This window comes from Pocillopora damicornis, chromosome 5, assembly GCF_964200805.1.
Source record: "Pocillopora damicornis chromosome 5, jaPocDami1.2, whole genome shotgun sequence".
NCBI classification, from domain to species: Eukaryota; Metazoa; Cnidaria; class Anthozoa; order Scleractinia; family Pocilloporidae; genus Pocillopora; species Pocillopora damicornis.
In genome coordinates, this window is record NC_142674.1 from 27608929 (window position 1) to 27632824 (window position 23896).

The 23896-nt window shown below is 36.3% G+C and overlaps 1 protein-coding gene across 3 annotated transcripts in view; it reads right to left on the minus strand.

Moving 5' to 3' along the window:
* The window catches only part of LOC149046295 (vitellogenin receptor-like), a 211140-nt gene that overhangs the window by 69072 nt on the left and 118172 nt on the right, over window positions 1-23896 (minus strand). For 2 of the 3 annotated variants that reach the window (XR_016186784.1, XR_016186786.1), the window contains exons 2-3: window positions 22276-22320; window positions 20969-21032 (exon numbers count right to left, since the gene is read on the minus strand). The gene's annotated coding sequence lies outside the window, so the exon portion shown is untranslated. Of the gene's footprint in view, window positions 1-20968; window positions 21033-22275; window positions 22321-23896 lie in introns of those variants that run through there. The other variant, XR_016186780.1, reaches the window with a different exon arrangement.

The following is a 23896-nucleotide window of genomic DNA, read 5'->3' on the forward strand; positions in this document are numbered from 1 at the left end:
TAAAAATGGTAGGGGGCGCTGTATTATTTGCAAATAATAGTGCTCCAAAAGAAAAACATGAAATGGTTCCTCAGGAAGAGCTTCTGTAAGTCTGTCCACGAGAAGACCAGACAGACGTGACGCATACCATCTCACCGATTTCTTTCAAACTTTCACAGTTTATGAGGGTCACTAAGTTATTCAAGAAAACTGAGTGGTTCGGGCTTCCGGCTCATCCCTAGGATGTAAAAGCCCCCACAACAAATCCCTGGGGTAAAAGGCTAAAATCAGCTCGAAAAATGCACTTCTAGCGAGTCTCTCTCACACTAACAGAGTGCGATGGATTTTCATCAACTACGAACTACAAGAAATCAATGAAACTCAATTATCAGTTACGAACAGGCAGGCAAATCTCCTGCCTCATTTCACTTGTTTAGTGGTGTCAATCTAGATATTCCACTTGTTTCGAGCAAGTTAAATGTAATAGAAAAACCATTATCTTTACTAATGACAAAATTACTACACGACGAAAACGTTACTTACACTCTGATTTGACAAGTGAGGGCCAATGCAGGAGATTAAAAAGAAAATGAAGAAAATCAATTAAGAAAGTAAACACTCTAAAGCAAAAACTACAATTATTTTACAACATAAAATTATCAAATGCAACACGAAGAAGATATATCTCAATATTTATGTGTTTTGTATCACAACGTGCACGATAATAATCGGGAAGTGGTAGCCTCAATCAAATAAAAAGGAAAAAGAAACAAAAGATGGAAAGTAAAAAAGCGAAGCGACGAATAAATTTAATTGATAAAACCCAGATATCAAAGAAAAACGGGGAATTGAATTTCGGTCCTTTAGGACGAGGTATATTAGTACCACATGGGAAGAATTCTTTCTTATTTCATTGTAATTAGTCTCATTACCATTATAAGAACGTTGCTACTTAGAAAAGGCAAACCGACTATCTCAGTGATAGAGTGGGCCAATGCATCAAGACTGGGGTTGCGTTACAATGATAGAACACGATCTGATCAACAAGAAGCACAAAAGCGAAAAGTGCCGGAAACTCTAGACTTTTTCACAAGCCGTGGTTGATAAACATGAAACTTTTTTGGATTTTCCTCGAGTATTTCGATCCAAAAAAAAATAAGAAAGGGTAGGGGTGCTAAATCGTTGGCGAGTCATTGTGCTCTAATAGAAAGATATGAAATGGTTCCTCGGAAAGAGCTTTTATCTCACGAGAACCACCTGCATTTTAATTTCCTGCCTATTGTTGGAATACAGGAACACAAAAACTCGTCGGCATAGAGTTAATGGACGGATTAGATCGACAACTATGTATTACGTGTTAAAAGCCGCATTCTTAAAACATAACCCCAAGACTGACTAGCTAAAGACCGGACCTCAGTAATTTCGACTTTGAATTTATAGCGACACCATGTCAATAGTGAAGAAAAGAACATTGGAACTTACCTCCTGATGTGTCCATCATATTCATGGTTGTACAGGAATGAGAAAAGAAAGAATATATCAATATATCAACAACGAACTAAATGAGACGGAATTCCTACTAATTTATTCAAAATCCGAGAAAAAGGAAGAATGAAATCTTCAGTGGATACATAAGACTGTACCAGCCACTTCGAGAAATAAAAGAGAAACATGACGAACAGTCGAGTTATGGCATCTTCGTTCACACGAAACAGAAAAGAGATATACAAATCTTTAAAAAATCAGTGAGATATACTAAGCATCTAAAGACTGGACCTAAACTAGACTTTGAATTTTTAGTAACACTGTGTCAAAAGCAAAGACAAGAAAGTTGGAACTTACTTCCTGATGTGTCCATCATATTCATGGTTGTACAGGAATGAGAAAAGAAAGAATATATCAATATATCAACAAAGAACTAAATAAGACGGAATTCCTACTAATTTATTCAAAATCCGAGAAAAAGGAAGAATGAAATCTTCAGTGGATACATAAGACTGTACCACCCACTTCGAGAAATAAAAGAGAAACATGACGCACAGTCGAGTTATGGTATCTTCGTTCACACGAAACAGAAAGGAGATATAAAAATCTCTAAAAAACAGCAAGATATACAAAGCATTTAAGGACTGGACCTAAACTCGACTTTGAATTTTTAGTAACACTATGTCAAAAGCAAAGACAAGAAAGTTGTAACTTACCTCCTGGTGCGTCCATCATATTCATGGTTGTACAGGAATGAGAAAAAAAAAGAATAGATAAATAGAAAAACAGCAAACTAACTGAAGCGGAATTCTTACTATTTCACTCAATATCCGAGAAAAAGCGAGAATGAAATCTTCTTGGACGCATAAGACTGTACCACCCACCTCGAGAAATAAAAGAGAAACATGACGAACCGTCGAGTTCAAATAACTTAGTTTGTACAAAGCATCTAAAGACTGGACATCAGCTTCACTTCGAAATTATATTAACACTGCTAAAGATTGGCACTTACCCTCTCCTAATCATTCCATCATTTACATGAAAGTACAAGAAAGAAAACAAAAACGAATGAATAAATAAACAAAACAACAACAACATCAAAAACTTAGGCAGAAATAATTCCTTCTAATATTTTTTCAAATTACGAGCAAAAGGGAGAATAAAATCGCCTTGGATGCTTAGACTGTGCCACCCACTTCGAGAAAAAAAAATATGAAAATGACGAATATCAAGTTTTGCCAACTTCGCATACACAAAAATGAAAAACAACGCCTTGGCATTTAATTCAACTCATTGGATTCATCACGAAGGGCTCAACGTAATTTTATTGCTGAAAAGGCTAAAATGCATTAGAGTCAGTGAAACCGATATTGGACATTGACTTCACCTAGACGAAGAAATTATTTATTATTAAAAAGATCAACTGAATCAATTCTATATTCCAAACCCGTCTTACTCCCACACCAAGCGTGGAGTCAAATTGTACTGCTTACTGGAGAACGCTTGTAATCGAGTAATGAGCTGGAATTCTCAGACGGAGAGACTCAAAAGTAATGGAAAAAGTGAAATACTTTATCTACTTACGTTCTGTAGTCCAACGCAGATTTCAAAGGAGAAAAAAGATGAAAAGAAATATTTTGACGAAGTTACTTTCTGCTTAAAAATATTGTTTATTTTATTGCTTGCTTAATATTTTCGCCTGATTCGGAACCATAACAATAAGAAAGACACTAACAAATATGATATGCAATGAGGATCGTAAATTGTTACTGTCGCTAGAGAAAACGAATCCATAATTTAACCGTTACCAAAAAGCCAACAGAAAAAAATTGTGATCATTTGACTAATTTTAGCCCACCAAAAAATTTTCAGCTGCCAAGGGACACTTTTTGGTTTGATCATTAAGCAAATTGAAACAATTTCGATATTTTATGACATGCTGAGTACACTTACAACCATCAAGAGAAAGTTATCATTATCGAGTAGTCCTTTGAGATAATCTAAAACGTGTTTATCAACATGGCAAGCATTTAGACGAGCTGTAGGAAGAAATATTTTCCAAGGAGGCTAATTAGTGCGAAAGAGGTACTAAAATTACTAAATTAGGAAAATCAACGAGATAAACTAAGTGAAGGACTCCACTAGGCAAATCATTTTGATGAAATTAACCTTAAAGTGCCTACGACACGATTTTTTTTATATTTTCTGGTTGATAGCTGTTTAAAATAATTACCGCCTTGTAAGTTCTCCTTGAACAGTTTTTTGCACATTGGAGGTACCATTTGGCGGCCAAAAAGTGTCTCCATTAAGCGCGCGGCCGAAACGTTTATGCTACATATCACAGCTGTGGCTTAGAAAACTGTAAAGACACGTCGGCAACTATGGTGGAGGAAGGAGAAATCTAGAAGAAAGGGCGAACGTACTGCGCGGCTGGAGCACCAAATGATGTTAGCTACAATAACAATACACATACAGTGGGTATTTCTATACAATACTTTCCAAAGGATATAGCTGTCAGGCCAAAATGGACGCGTTTCGATCTTCGATCGCCGATCGGCCTTATCCTTTTTTTTGCACATTGGAGGTACCATTTGGCGGCCAAAAAGTGTCTCCATTAAGCGCGCGGCCAAAACGTTTATGCTACATATCACAGCTGTGACTTAGAAAACTGTAAAGACACGTCGGCAACTATGGTGGAGGAAGGAGAAATCTAGAAGAAAGGGCGAACGTCCTGCGCGGCTGGAGCACCAAATGATGTTAGCTACAATAACAATACACATACAGTGGGTATTTCTATACAATACTTTCCAAAGGATATAGCTGTCAGGCCAAAATGGACGCGTTTCGATCTTCGATCGCCGATCGGCCTTATCCTCCGTACCGGCTTCGAAGACGGTTGTTACGACACATATCACTGGCCAAATCACAGGAAGATAACCGATGAATTCAGCTAAAGAGAGCGCTGATTAAGGGGCCTGTTCCCACACCGTACACGAGTAAACATTCTTTTTGGCTGACATTTCGCGAGCGGAGAACGGTGAGCTCCTTAATGTTGTTTATTTCACGCGCTTGAGATGTACTCATACTCCTTGTCTTTCCACATGACTACATTTGCGCTTTCCTTATCATATGAAAACCCTACCAATTGCAGTTTCCATCGTATCTCAATAACAGAAATATATTATTTGTAATAAAGGTCAAGCTCTTTCCTGAGCTAACCGTTATCCTGTTGCCTGAACGGTGCGAAAGCTCTAGCAGATACTGGCATAAACACAAGCTCGAAGGGGCCGTGTATTCTCCTAACCTAGGTTTCCAAAAATCTATTCCACGAGCCATCAATTCCCCCCTGCCCTCAAAAAAGAAAATTCTCAACAAGAGCAATTTCATTGAGATAATAGCACTGCAACAAAATAAATAAAGAAACACAAATATTATTGAACTAAATGGTAGCGAATCCCAGTGCTGTGTGAAAGTCGATGCATACGAAATTTACAACTTACACTGATGGCAATTATTTTCCATCGAGCAGAATGGATCATATGGCAATGCTGCACTTAAACTAAAGAAGTTTTCTCCATTGAAATCCCTTTTTGAGATGAACTTGAATCAGATGACTCTAAACGCGCTCGTTTTCCATTTGACCGGCTCGACAACGATCGCCTCTGCCTTTACAATGTACGAGGAAAGGAATAACTTACTGTGAGACTGCCCGGTGACTTCTCGGCGAAAAATCATCGTGCTTCACGATACAGCTGATTCTTTCGTCAAAAGTTAGCTTTTGGTTAGCTAAGGGAATTGCTTCACGGGAACGAAACCCTATAGCACCGACCAAGGGTCGCCGCACTTAATTCGAAGAAATAAAATTTGAGGCAACAGGAACGAACAAAGATAGCCATTCTTTCCATAGATTTCGCGATAAGAAACAAAACACAAAAGCAACAAACTAAACACTGAATAACGGGATTTTTTTGGTTTAATCTTGACTTGAACACCACAGGCGAGAAACCGTCTTTGTCAGTCTTCATCGAAATCTGCGTTTGATGCACGCGGTTCTCCTTGGTAGAGCTGAACCGTTGTCGCAACGTCCATTTCTTCTTTATTACTTGAGTGCGATGTATCACAACTCTCGGTAGAGCTTCCTGAAGGTAGGTAGACAGCTATCGAACATTACTTAAAGAGTATTTCAACGCTCACCGATACAAAATTACAAGAGATGTGAGAGTGTAAGTGCCAACGGAGAGTTTTTACAGTTTTCTACGTCATCACCCGCTAATTCGTTACCACGGGATACTTTAAGCCAAAATAAGAGCACTTTAGGGCCCGAAAAAACTGAGTTTTAAGTTTTCCGAAATTTCTCTTCTAATCGGGATTGGTTTATACATATGATAAGTTAAATGTTTACGCAAAACAATTTCGTGCACTTCAAGGATAATCTAAATACCCTTAGCGTCCTATTTAGTGCTTACGAATTTTTAAGGAATTACAGTGCTCGCATTAAAAATTGTATTATTCCCTGATGTTCAGATGGCCGAGAGTGTATCTAGAATAATCATTATGTGAAATATTGAAATATGTATATTTTTTGCGGAATGCCAGAAATTAAAACCAGTGATAATTTACACAACTTAGATTAGTATTAGGGAGGGGGATATTCTGATCCCATTTCCAAAAAGTTTACTTTAATACCATTTCCACCCCGTATTTTTTCAATTCAGGTGACACAGTTCTTATCAGTCTCACTCTCTTAACCTCTAAAAAGGAGGTTACCCCACTAGACGCATTTGTGCGTGTACTCAGGCGCTCGTAACTGGGAGTTATGATCACTATCTTCACACAATTTTACACTAATCAAAATTATACCAAAATTCTCGAACGTAATTGGTTATCACCAGACCGATTAGAGCACTAATAGGACAGTGTACGTGTCATGCCTGTAATTGGACAGTGTAATAGGACAGTAGATACGTTGTGCCTGTTTAAGTGGACATGTATATTTATTTATTGCACATGTATAAATTGCATAAGGCAAGTGAAAAACGTGTGGAAGGTATGTGGAAGAGTTATCCCTTCTACACAGCACAGTAATTTCACACGTTACTCAAGTAGTTCTTGAACCCTTAATGTGAAATTCTTGCACTCACGCTTGTTCCTTAATGTTCTTGACACCGATTTGTAAATGAACCGACCCTATCACGGAGCGCCTGAGTAAAAAGTGTTATCGATAAAAGCTCGTTTTGATAATGAACGTTAAACCACTTACCAACTTGATATGTCCAGTAAGATTGAGGGGGAAAAAGGAAATAAAAGAAGCAGAATTAGTGTTTCAAGGTTACAGCTTACTTTAAAACATTTTTGACATGTACGTAAGTCAGAATGTCTGTGATACGCGTATATACTTAAAATGGTGTATACTTACAGCCTGGAGATTAATTTCATTTTGGAAAATAGAGAGAAATAACGATAGAAGAAAATATTGTTAGTATTGAATGCAAAAGCTTATGAGCTAATACATTTTTCTAACTACCGCTTTATTTAAATTTTAACGAATGGAAGTTTCTTGTGCACCATTTAGAACAAGACGGCCTATTCTTAGAGTTACCTAATTTCCCGCATTTCAGAAATTCGCTTCGTTGTTTTAATAAAGCTGCCAATAGTTTCATTGATTGGGAAAACTTTAAAATGATTCATTAATGATACAAATTTAAGTGATAAGAGCCATTTGTAGGTATTATTACTCTATTATTAATCAGAACATAGCTTAATGACTTATCAGTGAAACATTGCATAGTGATTAACTAAAACCTTTATTTAAAGACTTAATTGCAAAGAATTCCTTGATATGTTCAGCAATTAAGTAATTAAAATGAATATATCCAAGTTGAACTCTAAGAACATACTAACCAAATGCCTATTTTAGATAAAATTGAATTGGAGCTGAACAGCAAGATCAACGAGTGGATAAACGTACGTAACACAATAAATAGATACTTACAATCTGTTGAGCATCAGGTGAAATGAAAGAAAAGATTCAAAAGTAAATTAATGCTCTCTTGCTTTATCGCGAGTCTTGCTGGTTTTTTTTTTTTTTTTTTTTGGGGATTTTACAGTGTTTTGACATTCAATTAATTATCTCCTTCATTTGGTACTAAGGAGAAATACACCTGCTCCTTAAAAGATTAAAATTATGAAATAAACCGTTAGCTATTTTCTTATTTCTAAAGTGAGAAAGGACCTATAGGTTTGTTTGTTTGTTTGTATGTTTTCTTTCTTAGGAGGCGGGGGGGGAGGGGGGGGAGGGGAAACATTTAAGTAGCGATCTCTGTAAGAGCGGTCTAAGACCTCAAACTTTGCCCATTAAAACCTTGAATTGAACTGAACAGCAAGATCGATGAATGGATAATTCTTTTTTTTCACAATTATGATCCTCAGTTAGTTGTCTAAATAATCTCCAAATCTAGATGAGTGAACATATCACTTTTCGTGAGGGGACCAGGAAAGCTGCGTTACGGTCTAGTTTTTACCATCCGTCGTGATGTGAAGAAAGACAAGAAGGAGAAAACCATGAACCCTTAGTTTCATTGAGAAAGCCTGGATCTGCAGAACAGGCGCAATTTTTCAGCGTTTTGCGGTCAAACGGAGGCAAGCGCGAAGCGAGCGCGAGCGTGGGTCACGCGCGAGAGGAGGAGTGCAAATATAGAAAACACGACAAAACACCTGTACCCCTATGCACACCAAGATAGAAAAACCACGAAAACATTTGGAGAATAGTGAATAGCTAGGGAGGTTATGATTAGAATTAAATTACTTTAAAAAATGTCAGAATCATTGAAAAAAAAGGAATCCGGTCTCAGGGCCCTTTTCCTTGTTTTAATAACAAAATGGAACACCTTCATGTAAAATGTAGCTTATTGTTTCTTATTGTTCTTTCTTCCAAGCTAGCTCCAACAAAATTACTCAGCTGCCAGAAAGTTATGTGACAAGTGACGAACACAACGTAAGATTAATCTTTATTACATATCAGTTTTAAAAAAAATAAGTATTCAAATTGGATTTTATGCAAATACTAGTCAAAGGCCTTTTTTAAAAGAAATAGGATTGATCTTAAACAACAAGATCAGGGAATGGATAAACATACATAGCACAATAAGTAGATACTTACCGTCTGATGAGCATCAGTTGACATGAAAGAAAGAAAACAACAATTGTTCAGTGAAGTGCTGTTAATAATTTTAGCTTAGTAATCATTGACTTACATCCCCAGGAAAAAGGCCAGGAAAGCTGTGTTCGTTCCAATTCGGATTATTATCAGGCAATATTTTCCACAGCTTTTACTCTCGACTAACTTCGAGAAAAACCTCTTTATCTAAATGTTGATATCGTTATAAAAAAAGGGTTGTTTTGACCATTTGTTTTGATATGAAGAAAGACAAGAAAGAGGAAAGCATGAACCCTAAATTTCATTGAGGAGGCCTGGATCTGCAGAACAGGCGTAGTTTTTCAGCATTTCTCGGTCAAACGGAGGCAGGCGCGAGGCGGGTGCGAGAGCGAGTCACGCGCGAGAGGAGGAGCGAAAAAAAAAACAAAACAAACCACCTGTACCCCTATGCACACCAAGATAGGAAAACCACGAAAAACATTTTGAGAATAGTGAATAGCTAGGGAGGTTATGATTAGAATTAAAATATTTTTTAAAATGTCAGAATCATTGAAAAAAAAGGAATCCGGTCTCAGGGCCCTTTTCCTTGTTTTAATAACAAAATGGAACACCATCATGTAGAATCTAGCTTATTATTTCTTATTGTTCTTTCTTCCAAGCTAGCTCCAACAAAATTACTCAGCTGCCCGAAAGTTATGTGACAAGTGACGAACACAACGTAAGATTAATCTTATTTGAAGAAGATATCATTTTAAAAAAAATGATAAGTATTCAAATTGGATTTTATGCAAATACTAGTCAAAGGCCTATTTTAAAAGAAATAAGATTGATCTTAAACAACAAGATCAGAGAACGGATAAACATACGTAGCACAATAAGTAGATACTTACTCACTGTTGAGCATCAGTTGACATGAAAGAAAGAAAACAACAATTGTTCAGTGAAGTGTTGTTAGTAGTTTTAGCTAAGTAATCATGAACTTACATCCCCAGGAAAAAGGCCAGGAAAGCTGTGTTCGTTCCAATTCGGATTATTATCAGGCAATATTTTCCACAGCTTTTACCCTCGACTAACTTCGAGAAAAACCTCTTTATCTAAATGTTGATGTCGTTATAAAAAAAAGGTTGGTTTTGACCATTTGCTTTGATATGAAGAAAGACAAGAAAGAGGAAACCATGAACCCTAAGTTTCATTGAGGAGGCCTGGATCTGCAGAACAGGCGTAATTTTTCAGCGTTTTTCGGTCAAACGGAGGCAAGCGCGAAGCGGGCGCGAGAGCGAGTCACGCGCAAGAGGAAGAGTGAAAAATACAACTACGAAAACACACCTGTACCCCTATGCACACCAGGTTAGAAAAACCACGAAAACATTTTGAGAATAGAGAATAGCTAGGGAGGTTATGATTAGGATTAAATTACTCAAATTAAATTACTTAAATTAATCAGGGCCCTTCTCCTTGTTTTAATAACAAAATGGAACACCCTCATGTAAAATGTAGCTTATTATTTCTTATTGTTCTTGTAACTTCCAAGCTAGCTCCAACAAAATTACTCAGCTGCCCGAAAGTTCTGTGACAAGTAACAAACACAACACAGATTAATCTAATTTTAATTACATATCATTTTTAAAAAAATGATAAGTAATCAAATTGGATTTTATGCAAATACTAATCAAAGGCCTATTTTAAAAGAAATAGGATTGATCTTAAACAACAAGATCAGGGAATGGATAAACATACGTAGCACAATAAGTAGATACTTACCGACTGTTGAGCATCAGTTGACATGAAAGAAATAAAACAAACAGTTGTTCAGTGAAGCGTTGTTAATAATTTTAGCTTAGTGATAATTAAATTACATCCCTAGAAAAAAGGTTAGTAAAGCTGTTTTCGTTCCAATTCGGATTATTATCAGGCAATATTTTCCACAGCTTTTACTCTCGACTTACTTAGCGAAAAGCCTCTTTATCTAAATGTTATGTCGTTATAAAAAAGTTTGTTTTGACCATTTGTTTTGGTATGAAGAAAGACAAAAAAGGGGAAACCATGAACCCTTAGTTTCATTGAGGAGGCCTGGATCTGCAGAACAGGCGTAATTTTTAAGCGTTTTTCGGTCAAACGGAGGCAAGCGCGAGGCGAGCGCGAGGGCGAGACACGCGCGAGAGGAGGAGTGAAAAAAAAGAAACACGAACAAACACCTGTACCCCTATGCACACCAAGATAGAAAAAACAAAAAAAACATTTTGAGAATAGTGAATAGCTAGGGAGGTTATGATTAGAATTAAATTACTTAAAAGAATGTCAGAATTATTGAAAAAAAAAGGAATCCGGTCTCAGGGCCCTTTTCCTTTGTTTAATAACAAAATGGGACACCCTTATGTAAAATGTAGCTTATTATTTCTTATTGTTCTAGTAACTTCCAAGCTAGCCCCAACAAAATTACTCGGCTGCCTGAAAGTTATGTGACAAGTAACAAACACAACACAGATTAATCTAATTTTGAGTACATATTAGTTTTAAAAAAAATGATAAGTATTCAAATTGGATTTTATGCAAATACTAGTCAAAGGCTTATTTAAAAAGAACTGGGATTGATCTTAAACAACAAGATCAGGGAATGGATAAACATACGTTGCAAAATAAATAGATACTTACCGACTGTTGAGCATCAGTTGACATGAAAGAAAGAAAACAACAATTGTTCAGTGAAGTGTTGTTAATAACTTTAGCTTAGTAATCATTAACTTACATCCCCAAAGAAAAGGCCAGTAAAGCTGTGTTCGTTCCAATTCGGATTATTATCAGGCAAGATTTTCCACAGCTTTTACTCTCGACTAACTCCGAGAAAAAACCTCCCTATCTGAATGTTGATGTCCTTATTTAATAGATAATTACTGAGGTTCGCAGCATTATTGGGTATAAAATCCTATTGTTCTCTCTCTGCATTACATCGACAATTTCAGTCGCCCCTTCATATTGATGTTTTGGTACACCAACAATGCAACTGGCAAGCATTGTCCAGTAATAATACAAATTGCATAATCCTTTTTCATTCCCCAATTCAGCCATTGTTAACTACTTGCAAAGATGATATAATCATTGACTCTCATGAAATCCTACTATTTTCTCTCTCCAACAATGCAATTAGCACGTATTGTCTAGTAGTTATACAAATTACATAACCCTTTTCATTTCCCGGAATTTAGTCATTGTTAAATCCTTGTAAAGATTATGTAACTTTCCACATCTTTCAGGTGTGTGATTGAATTTCATGCAAACGTAATTTGCATTGTATATTAACGCAATGCACTTCGTTATTTGAGTTGTTTGTTGGAAGGCAAAGAGTTGCTACTGTTTTGAAGCTTGATGGAGGATTCTTCGGAAGACGAATCTGCCATTTTCATAACGCAGAGCCAGAGGTCGGAAAATGAAAGACGAAAACCAGAGCGAAGATTATAATCAGTCAGTTGTAATTAGTACTCACAGTACGAAAATTGTTATTTCTTACAAGTGAGAAAGACTGTCATTGTCAGATGTGCCCTAAATAAACTGTAAAATGTTTTCGTCTGTACGTCTCCTGGAATGGTACTTCTCATGGTGTATTCATTTACTTTTTAACTTCAGATCTTCATCATAAATTATGCGCGGACATTCGCGAATTTTCAAAAATTACTGAGTGGAAAAGTAACGAAGTAAATACCACAGTCATGCAACAATATTAAAAATATTGCTGGAAGCAGGCTGCATTATTAAAAATATTGCAGTGCAGCCAGCCCACTGCAATATTGAACGTTTTAGCGCGTTTAGGATTACCCCTGATAATTTCCCTGCTACCAAAAAGGACCGCCACCGTTTTCCTCAGACAGTTGGACTTGACTGAATATGAATACTTTCTCAGGCTGAAATCGCCGATATAATGCTGAGAGAGAACAATAGGATTTTATGAGGGTCAGTAATTATAAGAAAGTATGTTTTTACCATTTGTTTTGGTATGAAGAAAAACAAGAAAGAAGAAACCATGAACCCGCTGTTTCATTGAGGAGGCCTGGATCTGCAGAACAGGCGCAATATTTTTCAGTGTTTTTCGGTCAAACGGAGGCAAGCGTGAAGCGACCATGAAGTGCGAGTCACGCTCGAGGAAGAGTGAAAAAAAAATACACGAAAAAACACCTGTAACCCGCAGAACAGGTGCAATGTTCTGCGTTTTTCCGACAAACAGAGGCAAGAAGGAAGCGAACACGAAGAGTGAGTCACGCACGGAAGGAGGAGTACAAAAAAAGGAAGGCAAAACCAGCTGTACCCTGTACCTACACCAATTTTTCAAGCTATTTTCCCCCAGACACTGGCGGAGACTACAACAAACATGGTTTTATGTCGAGGCAACATTTTCTCCAAAGAAATGACGGTCAGAAGTAAACATATGTTTCTATGCGAGCGAAACCTATAAGAAGGTGATATATTTGAACGTAAATATATCTTTACAGTTATTTTGGTGTTTCAAATGCGTATGTGGACAAGTTTTGTAAACCTAGTGCGTCCGCTATCTTCGGAGGATAAATCTCATAAATGACATTTATCCCATCCAATTGTTTACAGTTGTTGTTGCTTATTTTTTAAGTTCAATTCTGTTCGTATTCCCAATTTACTTCTCTATGTGCTTGTAAATACATCAGCGATGCATTACCTTTGCTTATCCTTTACAGTTGGCTTGTACGGAATTAAACAAAGGGCTTCTCGAATAGCTTCGTCCATAAAACATGATACGCTACGCTTTTGTTGAAAGATATTCGTTTATCACATGATATTCACTAATCAATTTGATAGGAACAGTGGAAGTGTGGGAAGTATTTTTTTTGCGCTCCTCCCTCGCGCTCACCTAACGCTTGCTTCCGTTCGCCGATGAGACGCATAAAAATTACGCCGGTTCTCCAAGCAAGACAAGGCGTGGCGTGACATAGTCGGAAACAAGTTATCGATTACAAAGATATTTTTAAATATTGAACTACCAAGTTAAAGATGGAAATGATTACGAAGCACGAAAATATAATCTCTTGTCATGAACTATTTTTTCGACGGTTGATGATCAAACTTTGGGCTGCTTGATGGCTGACAGTTAAACCCATTGAGACCCTTCAAAGCGCACGCTTTACCTGAACTGCACCCGAAACTCATCTAGAGACATGTATTGTAACTTTAATCATCATATGACCCGTATGGACCCGCGCACCCTTCTTTTATATGCAAGTACATCCTATCTAGGTTGAGACAAAAATTTCGAAATCTCGAACACTAAGTGGTAAAATGTTCATTGACTGAGTTTGGTCGGGCCGGACCGGATAATAAGCACTAGTATGACCTCGAGCCAAAAGTTTACCTGTCCGGCCCTTCCATCCAGTCGATAAGTACATTTTACGTAATTTTTTCCTCTTTCAAAGTTATGCTGTTTGCCAAAACACCAATAAAACTCACAACCAAAAACGGGATGCGCACGCTCCAAAAAATTAATCCGCATTTTAGGTACATTACGTTTACATTTCAACAAAAAATCGCCTATATTTTATTATGTTTCAATGGTGAAGATGAACGAAGATATATGCATTCCATTAAATCAAATTGAATGAATAAAAAAAAAGAATAAAAATTTTACTTGACTTATGTAAGCGGTCAAACCAAATATGCCAAAGAGGGTTAATAAAAAATAATGGTTACTTACCGCCTTATTGTCACAAGGTCAGGCAAGATAACAAAAGAGAATAGAAAAGACAGTAAAATCAGAAATCAGAAAATTGTGTCTAAATCAACAATCGTTTTAGTTCAACAGTTCACAATTCGAATAGACGATTAAAATCATACTCACATGCTGTAATGAGCAGTAACCAGGGGCAGAAAAGAAACAAAAAAAGTTAGTTTAAGTGAGGAGAGTAATTTAGGAAAAGAATGCAGTAATGTTAAAAACTAATCAATGAAACTAGGTCAAACACATGGGATAAGAACTCGTTTCACACTTTTGAAGGTTTATTGGGCGGGAGACTTAGAGGATGAATGACCAACAATTAAAGGTAACAATATGATATTATTTATGGGCAACTGTTTGATACGTGTCTTTCCGCTTGTTCATTGAGGGACAAAGTTGTTTGCCAGAAATTGGTTTTCAATCTTATAAGCGGACTTGTAAACAATGGCATTTCTGCTTAATGGGGAGGAAGCTTGCAGTTATTGCCAGATTTTTATCTAATTTGTTTCTTTTTCTGCTTAGAAGTTTCCTTAATGTCAGCATGAGCAGAGGAAAATGCCAATTTAAAAAAATATCCTGGTGTGCTGTCGATGTTGTATTTTGATCATCCCTTTCTACATCGATATTTCAATTTTCTCAGTTTTCCGACTGTTTACTTAAAACCAGTTCCCTTAAAGTTGTATTTGATGCATTATCTTCTGCTGACATTCTTCTGCTGACATTATGGTCTCAGTCTCTCCCCCCCCCCCCGTTCCCCTCTCATCCCCTCTCTCCCCCTCTCTCTCTCTTATGAAAATCTTCCGCACCTGTTGTTCTTAGTTGTCCACTAAACGCAAGAAAGGCAGCGGCGCAGATGTGCTCGCAACGCAACTGCTTATTCATGCTTTAATCATAAGAATAATCTTGAACAAACAAGCAAAAACAAACAAACGGAGATGACAACGTATCATTATCCTTAAAGTAATTAGTTCTAAGCTTTAACTTACCGCCTGATGTATTTACATGTATTTGATCCACCGAAGACGATATTGAGAGCAAAGAAAACGATAGGGATAAGCAGAATTCAAGTATTATAAAAAATTGTTTAGTTCAACTAACATTTATAGTCAAAGTAGGCAATACTAACACACTTCCCATCAATCATCATATGGGACTGAAGGCTGGCCTCGGTTATTCTTCATCAACTGTTTTCGAGATATATCATTTATTTTGCTATTACAACGACTGGTATTAGAACATCAAATTCTCATCCTCATCCTCTCATCCTGTGTTTTGCTACTCATGCACGTTTGCAGTATTTAGGAATGTTATGGAAAGTGGAGCAGAAACAGATGTCACAACTAAATTATTAACTTCAGTAATCTAATCATAATTAATCACTTACACGCTGGTGTATTTCACAAAGGCCGCACATGAGAAGAGAAAGCACAGAATGACAATTAAGTTAGGGAGATTAGATGAAAAATAAGTAAGCCAATAAATGAATTATGCATCGATTAATTTGAAGCTTCAACATCCCCCACGGGAAACCCCCAGGCGTTTAAACTTTTGAAAATTGATCCGTTCAAATTTCAGCCCCCGGGGCCAAAATTGTGTTTCAATACCCTACCCAAGTACTGGACTTAATGGTCAATTTTTTTTTTAAAGGTAAAATGAGTGATCCTGACATTCTATACATTTGCCGAGCCTTATAAGCTAGACCTTGTAGACCTTTCTCCGGAGCCATTCGTACCCAAAAGTGAACTCTTTATCTTAAAACACCACATTATAAGTTAAAGCACTTTTATTCGACACTTCCGGTTCAAATTCCCACCCCAGCCAGGCGAGGCTCACGGCATTCCCCAACCCCAGGCACGAACGACAGTTCCCCTAGGGGGGAATGTTAAAACTTTAAATTGATCGGCCCAGCAATCAATAACTGAAAGAAAAGCGAAGCCATTTAGTATTGAAACGTTTTTAATGCAATGTGGTGTAACTGAAAAAAAAAAGAAGGTATATTGTTTTTAAACGATTTTGATTTTCTTTCGGTGGAACAGAAGTATGGAGAAGTCTTTCTTTAAGACCTTTACCAAATAGAAGTTTCGTAAGGTTTAAGATGGTGACGCTTTGATATTTCCTTTGCAGAGAATAAGAGGGGAAAAAAATCCTTAACATTGAATGGACTCAAATCCACGCTAACCAGTGCATTCAAAGTTAAATATGATGTCACAAAATAAAGCTATTTTTCTAATTTTAACAATCATCTGTTGTTCAAAACAATGCAAAAGCAAAATTAAGTGAGTCCTGAAGGGAGGCTAAAGTAAAATTATTCATTAAGGTTTAGGATTCAGTGTGTGACCTTGAAACATGGGTTATTTTCCAGGCTGAAACGCAAATCTCGATTTCTGAATGAAGTACAACGCCTCCTGATCTTTTCTTTTGTCGCTATTAGTTTTCAGTTGGTGGAAAGGGTACAGAATGGGAGTGGTTAGCAGCTTTTTGGTCATGTGACATGTTAGGAGTAACATCTACTTTAAGAAATTGAAGTAGCACTTACTTCCTGATGTTTCCGAAGTGCAGTCCATGAAAAACATAGAGAAAGGAAAGAAAAGAAAATCACCGGCTATCACATCCCCTCGTTAACAAAGCATAGAAAAGTGGGAAGAGTAATGAGATATTTCCTATACAGTGCCAGAAATTTAATCAAAATATTTAAATGCTTTTCTTTTGGACATGCAGTTTTTATTATCATAGTGAATGATGCAGCTGACTTAATCCTCCCCTGTACTTTTTAAAAATACCCTAAAGATCAATATCAACGCCCTGACAGCAAAGGTGCGCACTGTTTTATTTTTCATTCTCCTCCTTAAAAGGAAGAGCTATTGTAAGTCGTGTTGCAAAAACTTGGTGACCTGTGAGCAGATTGTTATCCCTTTCGCCAGGGCAAATAAACAAAGCCATTATATGCAAAAACAGGGGGCCTCGCCATGGAAACGTGAAATTAAGGACGTCGAACTATCCTCATTTCAAAACTTATGGGACAACATAAAACACATTGAGTTTTATTTGGTTAATTTTTTGTATATTAGAGACTTTCAATAGTTAGTTTTGTTACGAAAAAAACTTTCTAAAAAAATTCCACGCCCATAAGCATGAATGCCTCAATCAGGTGGTTGCTACGCTTTTCTTTGACAAAAGTGTGATTACCAATGCACTGAAATAATTACAGAAAAATATAAATGACATAGAATAAATAGGTGATTAAATTAGCTAATACTGAACATATTATTTTTCACTTAAAAGTTAAGTAATTAATGAAATACCCAAAAGAACACTTACGTCGAGCTAATATTTCCATGAGAACGTTTCGTACATTGAGAGAAAAGAAAACAATCTCAAATTATGTAGTAACCAGGATTTGTTTCTTGCATTTGCAGTTGAAAAAACAGAAACAATAGCAACAAGAAACAACTGAGTAACTTTAAAAAAACTGAAACGGAAACTGAAGAAAAACATACTACATTGTCAGTAGAAACATAAGTAAGAACAAGCCTAATTCTACCTATTCGGTCTATGTTATAGTTATTGTTGTTAATTATTCGATTTATTATTAAATAAGTATAGGAAATCGTATGAACGCGAGCGCATTTCGTGATTTATGGGCACGAGTGATGTTTTGAAAGTTCTCAAAATTGCACGAGCCGTAGGCGAGTGCAATTTGAGAACTTTCAAAACATCACGAGTGACCATAAATCACGAAATGCACGAGCAGGTTCATACGATTTTTTATTTATTAAATTCTCGACAAAATTACTCCAACATTTTATCGAGTTGTTCGTGCTCGTATTCTTCCATTTTTGGGTTTACTTTTCGTTGAGTCGCCCATGTTTGCCAGACATTTAACCAGGTCTGTGTAGCTTTCAACGTGTTTTTGTTTTTCGCATTTTCTTTAAGTTGCTCAACGATGTTTTGGTTTGACAAAGCAAACCGGCTGTCAGCCATTTTTTTATAACTTGGTGTTCAAATTTGGCGCTTCCCCGGTGTTTCCATGGCAACTTCTCCGTATTGCACTCTATAACCTCTATTGCACTCTATAACCTATTTATGCATTCATCATTGACCAATCAGAAACGCAATATTTTGTTGAGTATATAATAAAGGAAAATATAGAGATAGAGAGAGAGAAGGCGAAGAGACAGCTCTCAATATTTGTTTGTATCTCGACCTGATTACTACAGCACAACTTGACTAGTTAGCCATCAGCCTACAGGAAAGGCGACTGCAGTATTAGGATAACGGTGACAGCGATGACAAACTTACGGCACAGCTGTTCATCTGAATTATCACCACAGTTATTTCGCCCATCGCAACGTCTATATTTATTAAGACAATCTCCATTTGCACAAGTGAACTCGTAGTTTGCACACTTTCCTGTATGATAATACAAATTATTTCAGTTCAAAGACATAAAATATTGAGCCTGTGTATGTAAGAAAAGGGAGAAAACAAACAAAACCTGAAATAATCCAAACAACTTAGACATACTTCTTAGCTCTCGAGTCAAATATAGAGGTTGTGCGTTTGCCTCAAAATTCTCCTCTGCTAAATATTTTTGAACCGATAGGCACACAAACGAGCAACTCGCAAGCTCTTGCTACCACAGATTCCCTTGGTAAATTTTAATCCCTGTCGTCTTCAGAAAGGAGAAAGCTGCCGCTGACCCTTGGTCTCTCTATGTCATTTTTTTCTTCTTTTGACTTTTACACTGATTTTGAAAAAAGGAAGAGACGAGGACTCGGCATTATACTATTTTTGATATCATGAATATCCGTGAATTTCAGCTGTATTGACGGTAATTTCAATCCGCCCCTTGAAATCATTTTTTAATACTAAAAAGATCCTCAACCTTAGATTTTCTATTGATAGTTACATGTAAATCAAATAAATACAAGCGATGTGTTCAAAATATGCCATTCCTTTAATGCGATTATCTGAGCAATATTACAAGGAAAAGACATAAAGATAGATTTAGATTTATGATACTTACTGCCAGCTGATTGGCGCAGGTAAAACATGAAAGAAAAGGAAAAGTTACTCAATTGGTCTATTAGTATCATTACAATACTATTAAGCTCTATGAAATTTTGGTTATGGCGCACTAGCGACAAAAGTTTACGTGTAAAAGAAAAATTTGTTCGTAAGCTCTACATTAGCAATTTAATATCCCCTCTGTTGCGACCGTTCGCGTTTTCACCTTTTCGCGGTCAGTTAATACAGTCAATTAAGGCAATGCCAATGGGTGCATGACTATATTTCTAGAAAAGCTTTTTTCAACTTAATATGCTAACGCTTGGGGAACTCAATATACTCGAGAAATCTCGAAGTGTTCATTCACTGCATGCATGCGTAATAATGGTTGCTTTAAAAATTTATCATATAGAGCATTTTACGTTGCAAAGTACAAATCATCATTTCTGGTCTCCCAATTAATGCATTTGATTTTCCCCAACGGTAAGATACAAAAGGAGTTCATCTCGTATATGAAATCGCCGCTATCTCATTCAACTAGTTGCCGTTTATTTCATTCGATTTTAAAGTGACTTTGGCCATCACAAGAACCGTCTTCATGCCATTAAAGTTCTTAATCTAAAGATGGCCCAATGTGACGGCATTCAACCATTAGCCAGTTTAGTTTTGTAAAACTACCTCTGCATATGATTTACGTCACAGTTTTATTTCGCTGTTTTGGAGGTGTTCTTGCAAATGAGGGGTTCTTGGAAAATATAGCTTTTTTTCCATATTTTTGAAAAGAGAGTTAGCCTTCCAATTTATATTACTTTTTGAGAATAGCATTTTTACGCTAAGCCCATGTAAAGAATAAGAAGATGTACAGAAGTAGAAGTTACTTATCAACCACAGTACTTACTGCATTGTTCGTCTGATCTATCGCTACAGTCAGTGTACCCATCGCAGCGTTCAGACGCGTGGATACACTTTTGTTGATTTGGACAAGCAATCTGATCGCCTTGACAAGTACCTAGCAGATGATTAAAAGACCGTATATGGCTTTATGGCTAATTCTGTATTTAATAATCTTTTCGTTGACTCATAGCTTCTGAAAGTTTACTTAAAAACAAAAAGACATAAAAAAACCATACGCAATTCAGAAGTTCACTGATTCGCTAGTATGTGATGAGATTTACTTTAACCATCATTGTTATTGTTACCATCATTAAAAATAAACATTTATTGTCCGATGAAATTTTCATGGAAACGTTTCAAGATGGTGATTTTTTGATGAAATGTTGCAAATACCAGTAAGACACGCCTCAATCACGGCGAGCTTCTTGGCTGAAATTTAAATCTTTTCTCATTACTTTTTAAAATTTTACGGCAGCATGAGATGCTGAATGGTTTAGACTGGTTGTTACAAGTATTTAGTGTATCAGTTCTGTCAAAATTTAGAGTAACGGGTTAAGTTTTCCATCGTCTCCTTCAGATACAGAAAAGCCTGTTCGGAATAGGGTTGGAATTTGTAATGTGTCTATCATGCTAAACTTCTTTTGGTTATAAGGTTTCATAGGGAATTACTCGGTTGACTAGAAGTTAAACATTACAAAATGGCAGTAGCAACATACCTGCAGATGTGCAGGGGACGGCTACCAGCATGAGTAGTAGAACAACCTGGGGATTCATGACAATCTTTATGGAAACATAAAAAAGGTAAAAAATAATCAAAATCGATTGTAATGAGTCAAATTGTTCCTCTTTTGGAAGGAAAGTAAGCAATCCGCTGATTGTCGTGCTGCCTAGTTAAGTTCTCCCACTGATAAAGGAACGATAGGCAGTCTGAGACTGCATGTGGCTACTGATATAGCTACTGATACAGCACAGTGATCAATTGACTTTTAACCAATAATTCAAAGGTAACAAATAATCATATAAATAATAACAATGATAGCAATAGTAATAATAATTCATAGAGAGCTGGCTCGAAAACCTAACGGTTCCTCCAGCCTCTAGGCTCCAAAATGATACAGCTATGCTTATTTTTCCTGTTCATTATAATAACTTTTCTTATTTCATTGTAATTCCATTTTTGTGAGAAATAAAGATTTATTGTTGTTGTTGTTGTTGTAGTTATTATATTTGTATCTTATATTTGTATCTTATATCTTATATTATTGTATCGCTTCCTTTTACTTTATGAAAAAATGTAATTTAAGGTAAAGGGCATCTAATTAGCTTGCTATATTATGCCCTTCTCCATCCTCTTATCTTACTTGTAATTATTCATTAGACTCTAATCTGTTGAAATGGAGGAAAAAATAAATGCCAAAAAAAAAAAAACAAAGTAGTAATTATAATGATGACAATGATGTTAATGATGATAATGATGCTACTATGGTCACAAGCTATTGAGAAACGATCGAAATTACGTTTGAAAACTTGTTGTGCAATTTGATATTTCACCATTAGAACTTGAAATGGAGATTTTATGTTGACATTAGCAGTAATGAAATGTTCTGATATACACAGTGCAGCTCAGAGATAGGGGGACATTGTATAGAAGTACCATGCGCACGTATCAAGCGACATACGTCGACATACTCGCATAAATACGTGCATGTCCTTCTCGTATGGGCCTTTGTTATTCATTGCTCTACCTGTGCTTTGAGTGGCACTGAGTTGTAGAAAAAAGAGATGGTACTGTGAAAGCGCCGGCTGCTAGCATGAAATGGGCAAAGTAATTATGAAAACGTCCATGAGAGTTATCGTGTTAGATATGTCTGTCTTATGATAAAAATATGACTGTTCTTTTTCTTTTTTTTTCGGTATTTTATTTTGTTGTATTGTAATTTCTGGTCACTTACACCTGTATAGTAATAATATTGTGGCATTTCTAATAAACTTGTGAGGGAGCAAAAAAAAAGGAACACTTTACCTTTCTTGCACTTGGCAGTGATCTGACTCAAAACGCTTGTACAATCTGAAAAAGTAAAAAATAATCAATTAAGAAATTGGAGTTCGTATCAAACTGAGAAAACTAAAGAATAGAAATTTCATTATTCATAAATACATTTTGATTAACTATGTTGCTTGTTCGTCACACCATTCCTGAAGCCACTTGAAGTGACTTCTGAATAGGCAAGCTTAACGAGAATTTTCTCACCAATCTGCTCCTTACAGATACTCATTCCAACAAGGTAAAAGAAACTGAATTCGATAAAAACCGAGACTTCTTGATATGAAACTTGATAGAGCACTGTTCAGCATCAAAAGTTCAACGCGTTTCAAATGAACAATTACCTTCGATGCAAGGTGTTTTAAAGGGAAACCCTCCGAGAAAATAGATAGTTACTCGCGGGAAAAAGAACGTTCTCTTGAGAAGGAGAAAAAATTAAGTGTTGCCTTTGAAGAAAAGAAAATGATAATAGCCTTTAAGTTATTATTAGTTAGCCGTTTTCTTTAGAACGAGCGGCCAAGAACAAATAACATAAAAATTAACCAAAATGTAATAACTAATTTAACCGATAGGTGCTGTGAAGAAAAATGTCCAACAAATCTTTTTTTTATACATTCTAGCGCGCGGTGCGTTTCCCGTCCGTTGATAACAATAAGTAAATAATAAAATTTTTTTCCCCCTCCAATGTTGTCTTGTTTTCTTCCTATTTAATGTACTATTTTAAGACAAAATATTTCAGCAGTTTTTCCTTTTCTTGTCAAGAGGAACATTGGTAAATGTGCCAATATAATTCAGCTATAACGACCACTTAGATCTAGAACTATATAAGCAAAGCTTGTTTAACAAGCACTTTATCAGAGATAAAGCATACAGAAGCAAAGTACTCTAAAAAAAATTGACCCAAAATGCTAAATATACCGAGATAATGATATCAACACAACAACACTCTTATGTCCGTCGAAGTCGCCCCGATCAGAATTAGAATCAGTACTTGTAGGGTACTAAAAACCATCAGCGAGCTTTAAAATAATTATTTAACAACCGAGTCGAAATAATAGAGATGATGATCATCGGCGATGATCAATTATACACGGCACATCATCAGCAGGTAACAACTGAATTACATAATATTTAGAATAACCATGTTTTCAATGTTCCACACGGTACAAAAATAGCCTAGAAAAAATTACCTTTCTCTAAGATGTCTCTCTGAGAATGAATAGATCCCTGCCGAACAAAGTCGAAAGTCGCTGAATATAAAATTCCTTCCGTGATAGCAAAAACCAAAAAAAGGAAGACGGTGCCGTTAACTTTGCATAAAGATGTATTTCAGAATCCAATAATCATTCTCTTTAAATGTTGATGACCTCACCTCGAATCGAGCAAGTCAGAGGGCAAGAAAATTATAAGCTTGCAACCATCTGGAGAATGCAATTAACTTCTGAATAAACAGGTTTATATAACTAGAATTTTATTATCACTTGGTTCCGTCATGATAATCAATCCAACACGTTAGAAAATTCAGATCGAGAGCAACTGAGGCATCTTATGGTTATTATGAAATTTTTTATAACACTGTTAAGAATAAAACGTTCAAGGC